Raw genomic sequence first — 13,500 nt, forward strand, 5'->3', positions numbered from 1 at the left:
TGGATTTGCTCCTCCCAGAGGATGCCCATTCTCCAGCCCCTGGCTGATGTCGGGAGCTGCTTTGCAGTGAATACTGACTTTCAAGGTCCAGAGAGCCCAGTTTCTGCTGTAATACCACAATCTTCATAAGAAGAGCTGTGCTTCATCTCTCAGCAGAGACTGGTCCTCAGAAAGGGTATATTTACATGACAAAGTGTAAACTCCTCAAAAAAATAAGTGCCCTTTGGGTGTGGATGTTTGTCTGACAATAACCTGCATATGACAGGCAGCTCCTGCCCTCAGTGTGGATGACAAGGTGTGAAGGATGTCTTTGCCCTCTTGTCCCTTCTACTAACTTTCTTAACTGTATTTGTATGTGTGTGTATGTGTGTGCACATGTGTGTGTGTGTGTGTGTGTGTGTGTGTGTGTGTGTGTGTGTGTGTGCGCGCGCGCGCGCGCGCCATGGCGCATGTGTGGAGGTTGGAAGACAACCTTATTCCCCTTCCACTGTGTGGGCCCAGGGGATCAAACTCAGGTTTGGTGGCAAGTGCCTTTGCCTGCTGAGTCCCATCTTACTGGGCCTAACCTGTATTTTTGACTAACACTTACTCATGAAGGGATAAACCAATTTCCTGTACAAATATAATTGGTGACATTAAAATTCTTCTTATAACATTTTTGTTTGCTTTATGGTTTTTCTTTTGCTGTTATCTTTTCTCCCTGAAAACACAGAAAAAAGTGAAGAGATTCTATATATTTATTTTTTTTACTTCTCTTTTATAAACCTTGTGGTATTTTCCAATGTTGCTAGGAATATCACTACTAACACTCTGTACATAAAAAATTACACATTTAAGTACTATAAGTTAAATATGGTTTATGAAAAGATTCGCCTCTGAAGTCAAGGTCCCTGAAGAGTATATCAGAATTTCCAGCAGACTAAATGGTGTGTCTGTGTGTGCACATACACATCTTTGCTTATTCATGTGTGTGCACATATATATCTTTGCATATTCATGTGTGTGCATGTGTAAGTGTATACGTGTGCTCATGTGTGTGTATTCATGCTTGCATACACAGATAGAAGAGTATATGTGCATCTGTATGTCTTTGTATATATACATGTGTGCATGTGTGTGCCTGCACACATGTGTTATTCAATTTTTCCCTCTGCCATGACCTCCCCTATGCAATGAGGGGAGAGCACATATTTGTCAGTTTCAAAGCAGTAATCGAATGTTTCATGCACACTGCTGTTCATCACGGAGATCTGGACCTTGGTGCACAGGCCTTCGAGTTCCTGTCACCTCTGTGTGGAGTCCTCCTAGGTGAGGAAAAGCTGGGCGACTGTCTCACCAGGCCGCTACCCATGCATCTACAGGCTTGCAAACACCCTAGTCTAGACAATAATTAAAGTCAGAAATGCAGCTTAATTAAAGCATGTCTCTCTGGAGCCCTGGGGGCCATTCCTCGTGTTCACTACAAGTACTGTTTACACAGGCTGTTCAGGGGTGTGCTGGGGGATATCCTGTCAGGCACAATCTCTTAAATTGAGTGTGAGAAAAGGCCGTGATGGGGTATGGCAGGGTTAGACGGGCGCGATGGAAAGAAAGAGGATGTTTTCCAAATGCACACACAGAGTTGTCAAGGGTCGTCACCACAGGGCAGGGTGGCAGCTTGGGGGGACAAAGTGTCTGCTGTGCAGGCACAAGGAATTGCGTTTGGGTCCTCGGAACCCATGTGACAATGCTGGGCATGGAAGTTTGCATTGTAATCCGAGCACTGGGTGGGCAGAGGCCAGAAGTTCCCTGGGGCTTGCTGGCCAGTCAGTATAGGCTTCTTAATGAGTTCCACCCCAGTGAGAGACCCAGTCTCCAAAACACAAGACTCTGCCTGAAGACTGACAAGGTTAACCTCTGTCTTCCACATGTTCACACATATGCATACACATGCCCCATGCACATACACACGTGAATACACACATGTGAGCATACACATACCTGAGCACATATACACATGCTCTATCTCTGTCTCTGTCTCTGATTCTGTCTCTCTGTCTCCCCACTCACTTATTTTCTCTCTCTCTTACACACACACACACACACACACACACACACACACACACACACACACACATCACTTCCCTGTAACTGGGATATCAAGGGAACAGACACTGAATTCCCTCTGTTAAGCTCACAATAAGCTCTCCGAGCAAGCACGCATCAGAAACCACAAACCAGCAGTTTTAGAGGGCTTGGCTGGCTTTTCCATATATGTTTGTCTGTTTACAAAATATTTTATCACTTTCTTCCCTAGGGACAGCATTTCGAATGTGCAGATTTTACCTAAAACTACAAGATCTAGCTTCTCCTGAATAATTTTTAAAAGTTTAAAAATGCAGACTCAATTTATTTTCAACAATTATGCCGCTGATGCCAGACCAGAATGATGCTGAATCTGGACCGCCTCCTGCTGACCTTCTCCCCAGATCACCTCATCCAGATCAGTCCCCGCCCTCCTGCCCCCGAGGACCAGTGGCAGTTCTGATGATCACACAGATGACTTCTTTCTCTCTGCCGGTAGCTGCCTTTATTTATACCACCCCTGTGGCCTTTGCAGTTATATCCGTGTTTCAGACCTTCCTTCCTTCCTTCCCTCTCTCTCTTCCTACTCTAAGCCACACCTCCTGGTTATAACTGGCGGTGTTAACTGCAACCTTTCCTTTTGTATGTCTGAGTGTGTACACGTGTGTCTTGGTGCGCTCACATGAGTAGGTGTGCATACGTGTGTAAGAGCATACAGGTGCAGACTGGAAGAGTACCTCTGATGTCCACCTAGTCTGTTGAGACAGATTTCCCATTGGCCTGGGGCATGGAACAAGCTAGGCTGACTGGCCAGAGAGTTCTGGGAATCCTCCTGTCTCCACCTTCCCAGCACTGGGATTACAGCCAGTGTTATGTGGATTCTGGATGCTCAAGTCTTTGTGCTTCCCCTGCAAGTCCTTTGCCAGATGAGCCTCCTCCCTGGCCCTGAGTCCTCCTTTAGGCTCTGCCCACCGGCCTCGTTAGAGATGGGTCAGGACCGGATCGCAGAATGACCTTCTAGGTGGAACAGAATGATGTGGAAGAGTAAGACAGTTGGACAGAGTCAATAAACCAATAGTCACAACTCACTGGGGTCCTCTGGAAAATGAGGGTTCAGACCCTCACCCCTCACCCTTCTCTGTGATCCTGATCAATATATAAGATCTTGGTCAATACGTCAGTGTAGAAGATCTCATCCATATGTAAGTATAAAGACGTGTAAAGCTTCTCCCTTCTCTTGTATAGAATCCTGCCCTTCCTGCCATACAGGATAGTTGTAAAAGGCAGAGAAGACAGTCTAAGAAGGTGACCTATATAGCTCATAAAACTAAATCAACTGAACTTTTTGTTTTTTCTAAATTACTAGATTGCACAGACACCATTCCCAATTCTCTTAACTCTCCTTGAAAAAGTAACAGCATAGTAATATGTAATATATGATGTAATATATGATGCTTTCAACATCCACCCAACAAAGAGAGAGTGGGAAAAAGATAGTCACATTATAAACCTACCTTAGCACTATTATCAACATTGCTGAGTTTAAAGGAAGTCTTGCAATGTAGAATCTCAACCAAATAGAACCCAAAGACTTGAAGATGTTTATCTACCATCTAGCACAGGGATGGAGGTGAGAGGGGTGCTCTAGAATCTAGGGTGCCTGCCAGTCATTGACTCCTTTAAAATCAGAGTCTCTCCTACCCTTTCTAGAACCTGACCTACAGACTCACAGGTTCTTTGCCGGTATCAGCAGGGTCATCAGGAGTCACCAGTGCCCTGTTCTGCCACTTCAGCCCACGTGATCAGGCTGCACCTTGCTAAGGTATGAAGTAGATTAAAGTGGTAGATTAACGTCACTACGCTGGAAACTGAATGGGAAGTCTCAGGTGACTGGCTGACATCCGGAACAATAAATTACAAGTGGGGTTAAACTAGAGGGTAAGAGCTTAGACTCCCGGGTTGGGAAGGTCAAGGGATTAAATCCAACTCCACCACACACTTAGGCAAGCTATTTGGCCAGGCGGTCTCTACTTCCTTTTATTAAATACTAATGCTTACTCCACCCATGATCTTGTGCAGATTAAATAGTATAGCATATGTGTGTAGAGTGTGGTGCAGTGCAGGGCTTATGATAAACCCCCTGAAAACGATTACATCATCTAGCACCCCAAGTAGCCTATCCATGAGCAGGCTGATTAGCAGCACCTACGTGGATAGATGTCAACTTTGCAGGCCAAGGTACAGTTCCCAGATGAATCTATCGGCCATATAAGACCATCTCCTACCAGAGACTTTTCTCAGGCTGGATGGTATATACAAATCCTTTTGTGTGAAACCTTTTGCAAGTTACAGACCTCTGTGGAGCATGCTCTTCACTAGCACATGCATCCACAGTAATAGAGTCCTCCTTGCATGCCCTGGCTTTGTGCATAAGACCTGAACAAGACAAGTCCTTCAGCATTCCATCACGGATGGGGAGGGGCTCATGAGGCCCTCCCTCTTCCCGTGACCTGCTGGGGGGGGGGCAGTCATATTCATCAGTGGTGAGAGCACTGGTAAATTATCCTTGCTCAAGTAAATAACCCGTACTCACGGGCACACAGGCAACACTAGTCGCAGTGTCACATACAAAAAAGACATGAAGGTGGAAGAGGACCCTTCGGAGATTTAATGGGAGAGGAATGGAGGAGAAGACAGGGTCATGGGAAGACTTAGAACATTCTATATGTGTGTGCAACTGTGGAAGAATAAATAAAAGAAATCCACTGTGCGTGTGTACACCGGTTAGACACTGACCTGAGCTCTCATCTAGGATGGTGAAGGGATGGCAAGGGTCCCTCTCCTAACAGAGACTGCCTCCCAGGAAGGGAGGAGATGGGTTCCAGATACCATCCTAATACGGAGACTAAAAGAAACTAAGATGTTAGGATTGAGTTTAATTTTTATTGCTAGGATTTTTTTTTAACTTTTTCTTCCTGGTTTTTGTTTTCTTGTGAAAAGGTCTTGCTATATGGCCCAAGCCATCAGCTTTCTGGGTGATACTCCTGCTTCTGTGACTCCAGGGTACTGCTGCTCTACCCCGTCCCACGGGTTGAAGATACCGAGTCCGGTATTGCCCGAGTCCTTGTGGACTAAGTTCTACAGCGATACACATTGTATCCAGGAGACCACAGCAGCCTTAGAGCCTCGGGAGGCAGATTCCACACAGCCACGCAGCTTCCTGTAACGAACCGCAGAGGAAAGGAGCGTACAAAGGGAAGTATATTTATCCAACAGCTTTGGAGAGAGAGGAGAGAAAGGAGGAGAGTGAGAGAGAAAGGGAGAGGGAGAGAAAGCAGGGGGAGGGAGGGGAGAGGGAAGAAGAAAGAAGGAGAGAGATGGGAGAGAGGGAAGTGAGAGAAAAGAGAGAGGAAGAGAAGAGAGAAGGAGGAGGTGGAGACAGGACGAGAGAGAGACTATGACACCAGTAACTTTAGGACTTCCTAGAAGGCCTCATCTATCATCGGTTCCATCGTCCCCTGTGGGCATCTCTTTGCAGGTGTGGCCTTCAATCAAATGAACCCCTTAGAGCCCCCTTAAACAGTACCAGGGTCACAGTACTGTGCTCTGGCCGCTTCGCCTCACAGCAAGGACTCACGAACAGAAGCATTTATCTCAGCGGAGGAGAGGATACAGAGCAGAGGACCCTGGAGCTCACTGTGGGGGCACCTGTGGTGCTAACACGGTCCGGTTGGTAGAGTCTCTCAGCCTGTGCCCAGCCAGGTCTTCCCTTGGAAGTCTGCCCAGTGCCTGGTTCTTTCTGTGAGTCTTTCTATGCCACCTAAAACCAGTGAGAAAAGTCTTCCCTTCCACTTAAGCCCAGAGGTATGGTGGTGTCCATTACTGACTCAGAAAGGTGGACTAAGACGATAAGGAAGTAGTAACAAGGGAACATGGACAGTAACGAGACAGCGGGGGAAACTAATGGGGGGGGAAACTAATGGGGGGGGGCGGGGCGGCAACGGGCTGGCTCAGTGGATAAAGGCACTTGCGGCCAAGCCTGACAAACTGAGTTCAATCCCTGGGTCCTCTATGTTTGAAGGAAAGAACTGACTCCCATATATTGTCCTCCGACTTCCATGTATCTGCCAAGGCACAATCGATCCCCCATAAACACACACATGCAAAATAAATAAATGTTTAAAATCTTAAAAAGAAAAACTGTGAGATGGGGGAAAATTTTTTTGAGATGAAGTGGTCAAAAGGCCTAATTGTATACTTGTATGTATTAAATTGTATGTATTTATATGTGTGTTTGTGTGTATGTGTATGTGTGTGTGTGTGTGTGTGTGTGTGTGTGTGTGTGTGTGTGTGTGTGTCTAGCTGTATGTGCCCATGCATGTGGAGACCAGAGGACAGCCTTGGTTGTTATTAATAAGATGCCATCCACCTTGTATTTTTTTTTTGTTTTTTGCTTTTTGTTTTTTCGAGACAGGGTTTCTCTGTGTAGCTTTGCGTCTTTCCTGGATCTCGCTCTATAGACCAGGCTAGCCTCGAACTCACAAAGGTCCGCCTGCCTCTGCCTCCCGAGTGAGTGCTGAGATTAAAGGTGTGCACCACCACCGCCCGGCCTCCACTTTGCATTTTTGAAACAGCCTGAAACTCACCAGGTAGGCTAAGCTGACAGGCCAGTGAGCCCCAGGGGTCCTCCTGTCTCCACCTCCTGGCACTGGAATTGTAGGTATCTCTCACTACTTCCAGCCATTCTTGTTGTTTTCTGTGTTGGCTCAAGAATCTGAACTCCGGTTCTCATGATTGCAAGTCCACACAGAGCAAAGTCAATGACTAAGGCCCCAAAGTAGAGAAAAACTTGCTGGATCTATTCCTTGGTGCATGGAACAGCATGGTTGGGGACAATGACTGCAGAACCTTGAACAGTCCTAGAGTTGCTCTAAGTTGGCACACGGACTCATGCCAGTCTGTGTACAACTTGCTGGTGACCACTAGATCATGCCAAAACCAAGAACAAAACCTCCCAGACCGGGGAGACGGCTCACTGGTTAAAGGACTTGTCTCCCAAGTGTGAGTACATGAGTTCTGATCCCTACAACGTTTCTGTTGCTGGGATAAAACACCCTGACAGAAAACAAGTCAGGGAAGGAAGGCTAACAGTTGCAGAGGGGATTCAGTCCATCATGACTGGAAGACATGGCAGCAGCCGCCTCAGGCCGGCCTGACGGGAGGCAGAGACATCAAACATCAGCCACACACAGGAAGCAGAGAGAACAGGAAGTGGGGGTAGACTTCAAGACTTCAAAGTCACCCCCAACACACACACACACACACACATACACACAGAGAGAGAGAGAGAGAGAGAGAGAGAGAGAGAGAGAGAGAGAGAATACTCACAGACTCCACAGCAGTTTCACAGTACCACAATGCTGAAGCAATACTTGAATCACATTTTATAAAATGATCCACCCATGACAGGATGGAATTCAAAACAAGACTAGTCCTAGACCACAGGTAGCTCGGGAAGCATCATTCTCTAGGTCTCTCTTGCCCCTTTTCCTGCAGATAGTCCGTATTTCTCGGCTCTGTGTGGCCACCATGACTCAACTCTGCTGGAACAGCTTAGCAGCAGCCACAGACAGTAACTCAACAAACAGGTGTGGCTGTCTTCCAATAAAACTTTATCTACACAGACATAGTGGGCAGGTTTTGGCCTGATTTGTAGCTGGTCAACTCTGTATTAAGCCACAGGAAGGAGACTGGACTTGACCTAAAGAAAATAAAACCACCTGCCTGGTGGAAGTGCTATCTTTCCCATGATCCTTCTCATCACTGTCCAAGTGTATTGGTAAAATCTTTGTGTCTCGGTCCCTCCTTCAGAAAGGCAGTTGGAGCTCCTCCCAGCTCCTGGTCAAGGCTTTCCCAGCCATCTTGGCAGAAGTCTCTGCTTATAGAGAATATGTATCTGTGGAGTGTCCAGACATAAATGGGACACCTATCCATCATACTCCACCCAAAGATTCAGGGACCATTGAGGAAGAAGGGGTAAAAAGACTGTTGGCACCAGAGGTCAGGGTGGACCAGGCCAGAACTGTCTTCAGGGCATGACAGAACTGCTGCACAGCTGTGCTGCTTACAACAGCTGTGTAGACCTGCACAAGATCCGCACAAGACCAAGCCAACCAACATGCCAGCATGGAGGGACGGCGACTCAGGCGCCCCCACTTCTAACTGAAGAGCTAGTGGTGGACAATGGCTTTTGAAGGAGGAAGACTTGTGTTGTTGTTTGTTTGTTTGTTTTTTAGGTGTGGTCCCCTGGTAAGTCAAGTTGGCTCGAGTGGACAGCCCATGAGTACACAGGCAGTCCAAACTGAATCTGGTAGGTTACCTTTTTGAAAAGAAAGGGGAGGGGGAGTGAGCTGGAAGCTGGACCAGTGCCCTAGTGGCTAAAAGCACCCTGCTGCTTTTGAAGAAGACTCTGGTTCAATTCCCAGCACCCATATGGTGGCTCACAACCATCCATAACTCCAGTTCCAGGGGATCTGATGCCTTCTTCTGACCTCTGTGGGCACCAGGTATATAGGTGGTGCGCACAGTACATGAAAACAGCTATATGCATAAAAACAAAATCTCTTTTTAAAAAGTGGGTATGTGTGGGAGGAGAGTCGGGAAGTAGGGGTGGGGCTGAGAGGAGTTCGGGAGCAGGGGTGAATATGATCATGTACACTGCATGTCTGTACAAATTAATAAAAGTATTTCTCTTAAAGAAGTGGCTGCTTATGGAACATGTGTCTAAAAGAATTGCCCAGGAATATGTCTTTTACCCCACCTTCCAGGAACAAGCTTGGTACCCCTCATTCTGATCTAACTCAGAGCCTGAAGAGGCCAGCCACTGACTCTCTGGACCTGCCAACCAAGTCCAGGCTCAACTAATTCTGTATGACACCTTGCCACTCCATAGCCCCAGGTCTACCATCCCATTATTCATCACCAAGTTGCATTGGGGTCCAAATGGACTTCTGAGGCCATTGCCTGCCTCTCAATTTGGGTGGGCATGGGGTGGGGTCTGAAATTCTTGCCTGGAGCAGGCACAGATCATGCACGTAGCCTTGTTTTCCCTCCAGGCTTTGACACTGCCACAGGCAGGGAAGCTGTCTGTGTTCACACATGTCTCCATTCACACATCACCTATTACATGGACACAGCTCCATGTGCACACACAGCAAAGTGACTCTTCTCCTGCCCGCCAGGAGCACAGAGTCCTGTGTGTACGAGAGGATGGACTCCCTCCAGTGAGTCCATTCAGTGGGCAGAGAGCTGAGTCAGGTTTTTCCTGAAATCTCTTCTATTCACTATTTCTTTCACTGACTCACGCCACTCTTAATGGGCAAAACGTCGCTGTTGCAAGATCCCTTAAAATACCCCTCCCGAGCCAACCACCGTTTATCTTGGCAGCAGGTAGCTCAAAAAAAAAAAAAAAAAAAAATTGGAAAGTCTCTGCTTGGCATGGTCTCTGAGCTACTGGCACGTCAGAGATTAATAAAGCACGTTTAACGGCGCTCAGGATGCTGCAACACGATCCCTCACCGTGAAATGTGCGAGATTCTTTGTTCACCGTGAACAAAGTTGGAGGCAGGATGGGCCAACCGTGACACGCGGGGATGGGAAACAGTCAAGAAGCCTGAACATCGTTCATCTGGCAACCGGTGGGTGGGAACTGATGCCCAGCGCTCAACTAGACATCTGCTCAGTGTTCTCTGGTGTGTAAGCTGGGCAGGGGCACGGGACCCCTGAGCTAGGGACACGGATGGAGCAAACAGCACTGCCAAGATATCTGGGCTGCATGTGTTTCCTTGAAGTACGAGAAAATAGTGAGCTGAAGGACCGTCCCGTTAAGAAACTTCTCCAAAGAAAGTCAGAATTTACCAAGATATTTCCAAACATTTTGGGTTTTCTTTAGGAAGAGAATATTAACCTAGGACGAAAAACAGCAACCAAACAAACTTTGCTTGACTGTACAGGTGTGGGGCTGGTAGCACATTAAGGGAACACCAGAAAGAAAAAAAAAATAGGGACTAAAACTCAAACAGCCATTAGATGGGCAATTACAGGTTTCGAGGAGGAAGCAGTTCACCGTCGAACTCCACACACCTGGATTCTTGCAAAGCGAGTACCGGAAGAAAGGAGCAAGGAGCCACAAGGAGCCACACGGAGCAAAGGCACCATGGTGAGCGCCAGCGCAGCCTCCACGTGCTGGGCGATGCCTGGATCTATTTACACTATTAACACTGAGCGGCTCCTCAGAGTCCTCCAGAAAACTCGCCCACGCCTGCAAACCAGAACGCCAGACCATTGTAATGCTCCTCTTGAGCCCAGTGACCTTGATTCTCTACACCAACATCCACACACGCGCGCGCGCGAGCGGCGGGGCAGAAAGCAAAGCAAAGAAAAATTCTCTCCTTACCTAAAAGGCATAGCAGACGGACCAGCCGGATGCTCTGCCACCTTCAGCCAGCGCGAGCGTTCTGTCTCACTCCATCCAAAGTCCTAGAGCTATCCAGGAGGGCTCTTGGGGGTTCTCGGATCTTCCTGTAGGAGTTTTTGATCACTGGCTTGCTTAACAAACACGCCTGTGTTCTGTGGGTGTTTGAATGCAGTACCACACTGGGCATCCGGCCAACACTCAGCTTCCACAGGCAATGAGAGAAAAACTCACACCCTCCCAAACAGGCTTCCCTCCTCGGTGTCTCTTAAGGCGGGGGATCCAGGTGTCATCTCTGGTTGGAGGCTAGGGGGAAAGGTAGCTCCCCTTTCCGACTTCTCTCCTGCCTTGTGGGAGCCCCAAAGTTTGTTTTTCTATCTCACTGCCCCGAAGTTCTCCCCGCGATCGGGATCCCCCGGCTTGCCTTTCCACCAGCTGCACTTTAAATGTATTTTAATTGGCTGGAATGTCGAAAGAATCTATTTGGCAGTCGTTTACATGGGAAGCACGCCCAGGGCAGCTGAAAAGAGGCCCCAGAAGCGGACGATTACTTCATCAAAAGCGGCGGTTTGAAAAGCTCTGACTCCTACATAACTCCAAGGAACGGAGTTCTAGAGGCAAGCTGGAATAATTAATAATTTGTGGAGAAAATTCTTCATTCATCTGAAAAAGCCAAAATGAGGGGGAAATCCCTCTAGGTAGGAGAGTTCTTTCTGAAAGGGGTGATTTATTAGGGTCCCTGCTCTGCTCTCCACAAACATTGATTTTGTATAGCCTTACAGGAGTAGTATATGCATAATTCGGTTTGCCTGAAAAGTTAATTCAAGTAATTTTCATTCTCCAAGAGCCCCTGAGATACGTGGTACTATTTCATCCTTATACGTTAGCCATATGCTACAATAAATATTGTCCATGAGTAATATGTACTTGCTCACTGTCTTTCTTTCTCTTGGCTGGTTGGTTGGTTTGCGGCCTCTGCTAGATCCAGCTCCAAATAAATTCACTGTGAGTCAAAACAGATAATCATCATCACATAGAATTTACAAGCCTGATTAGAATTTAAAACATTGAAGGGGGGGCTGGGAGATGGCTCAGTGGATAAGAACACTTGCTGGGCAATCGTGAGGACTTGAGTTCAAATCCTGAGAACCCACATAGAAAGCCAGGTGTGATTGTGCACGCCTCTCATCCCCGCAGGAGGGAACCTGGGGCTTGCTGGCTGGGAGCCTCCCTATAGTGAAAGAGCCTGTCACTGCAGAATAAGGTAGAGGGGGATAGAGGAGGACCCCCAACTTCCTTCTCTGGCCTCTGCATGGACATGCATATACTCGCACAGATATGAGTATACACTCTCTCTCACACACATACCCCCCCCCAAAAAAAAACCACTCAAAAATGCCAGTTTAGGCAGTTTCTGACACCAAACAGTCGATAAGTAGATAAATGTCTCAAAAATAGAAAAATGACAAAGCAAGCTATAAGTCAGATAAAATAAGTCAATGGAAGAGCCTTCGAGTTTTTCTTGACTGCTGTTTTCCCAGGGGTATAGCTCTCCTGGGCTTACAGATTTTAAAAGCCCAGGCCCCCTGGGTTGCCCTGCTGATATTCCTTCCCAACACCTGCCTTTAGTGGACTACCCAGAAGGAGGCACGCAGCCTGAGTCTGCCTCTCTGTGGAAAATGTGAGCCGGGGAACACTGACACACTCATTCCTTTGCCTTTTCTTCATATTAATAAAACTGTCTGTGGTTCCCAACAAGACAGAACATGAGGAAGGGTGATGTATGTGCCTGCCGTTCAGGACGGCTTGCTGAACTGCTCAGAGGCGAAACCCAGCACACTGGGAAGCTAAAGAGAAGGTTGGGAGAGAGGACCAGGCCGGCTTCATGGACGTGTGATCTTCCCAGTCCTGCAGAACTCTGTCCTCTGCAGAGACTCGTAGGTGTAACAATGTGCTACCTTTTGACACGGTTGTTTTGTTACATGAATTTGTTTACTTTGTGTATATGTGTGCCCAGGTAGATGGTCAGAGGACAACTTGCAGGAGTCAGTTTTCTGCTCCCACCCTGTGGGTTCCCCAGGATCAAGTCATCAGGATCTCCACTCAGGTCGTCAGGAGTGGCAAACACTTGTACCTACAGAGCCCATCTCACGGGCCTTCCTGCGCTATGATATTTTGTTTGTGTTCTGACGAATAAAGCTTGCCTGGAGATCAGAAGGCAGGGCCAGCCACTAGTTAGCCATGGAGGCCAGGCAGTGAGTGGTAGCACACAACTTTAATCCCAGTACTTGGGAGGAGGAAGCAGGAAGATCAGGCGTTCAAGGTCACCCTGGGCTACAGGAGATTGGTCCAGTCTAAAAGAGAAACAGAACTGGGTGGCAGCGGTAGTGCATGCCTTTAATCCCAGCACCAGGGAGGTGGAGACAGGAATATAAAGCGGGTGGAGACAGGATCTCCCCTGCCCATTCAGTCTAAGGATTCTTAAAGACAGGAGCCCCCCTTTAGTCTGAGATGTCATAGAGGTAAGAAGTAACTGTGGCTGCTCTGCTTCTCTGACCTTTCAGCTTTCACCCTTGTTAGTTGACTCCGGGTTTTTATTGTGAAGACTAATTAGGATCACGCTTCCCCTTCCTCTTGCCATTCTTGACTTCTTAACTGAATAAGGGACCCTGGGATTTCAGTTTGCTTTGGAACTGGGAAACAGGCAACTGCCCCTGAGAGGAATAACAGCTATCTTTGACATTAAACCCAGGGTGATATTTAAAAACAGGGAAGAGCCTAGTACAGGGTGCATGACCAGTGCTTTCCATATGTTCATCTTATTCAGCTGGGAGGATGGTGGGTGGAGGTCTAAGATGGAGAATGTCTCCAGCAAACACAGGCAGAACAATTCTCTGTGTGCATTTTAAAATAAGCATTTTACCCTGGTGCATCAGATGGGTTCAGAGAGTCTTTGTCCCCAT

General features: G+C 47.5%; 1 protein-coding gene across 1 annotated transcript in view; it reads right to left on the reverse strand.

Moving 5' to 3' along the window:
- Nckap5 (NCK associated protein 5) overlaps positions 1-10,924 on the reverse strand; it is a 926,583-nt gene extending 915,659 nt beyond the window's left edge. The window contains exon 1 of the mRNA XM_052736785.1: positions 10,520-10,924. The gene's annotated coding sequence lies outside the window, so the exon portion shown is untranslated. The remainder of the gene's footprint in view (positions 1-10,519) is intronic.
- Between the last annotated feature and the right edge of the window lie 2,576 nt (positions 10,925-13,500).

The sequence above is a fragment of the Peromyscus californicus genome, unplaced genomic scaffold (assembly GCF_007827085.1).
Source record: "Peromyscus californicus insignis strain IS unplaced genomic scaffold, ASM782708v3 Scaffold_14__1_contigs__length_90479793_seg_2, whole genome shotgun sequence".
Taxonomy (NCBI): Eukaryota; Metazoa; Chordata; class Mammalia; order Rodentia; family Cricetidae; genus Peromyscus; species Peromyscus californicus.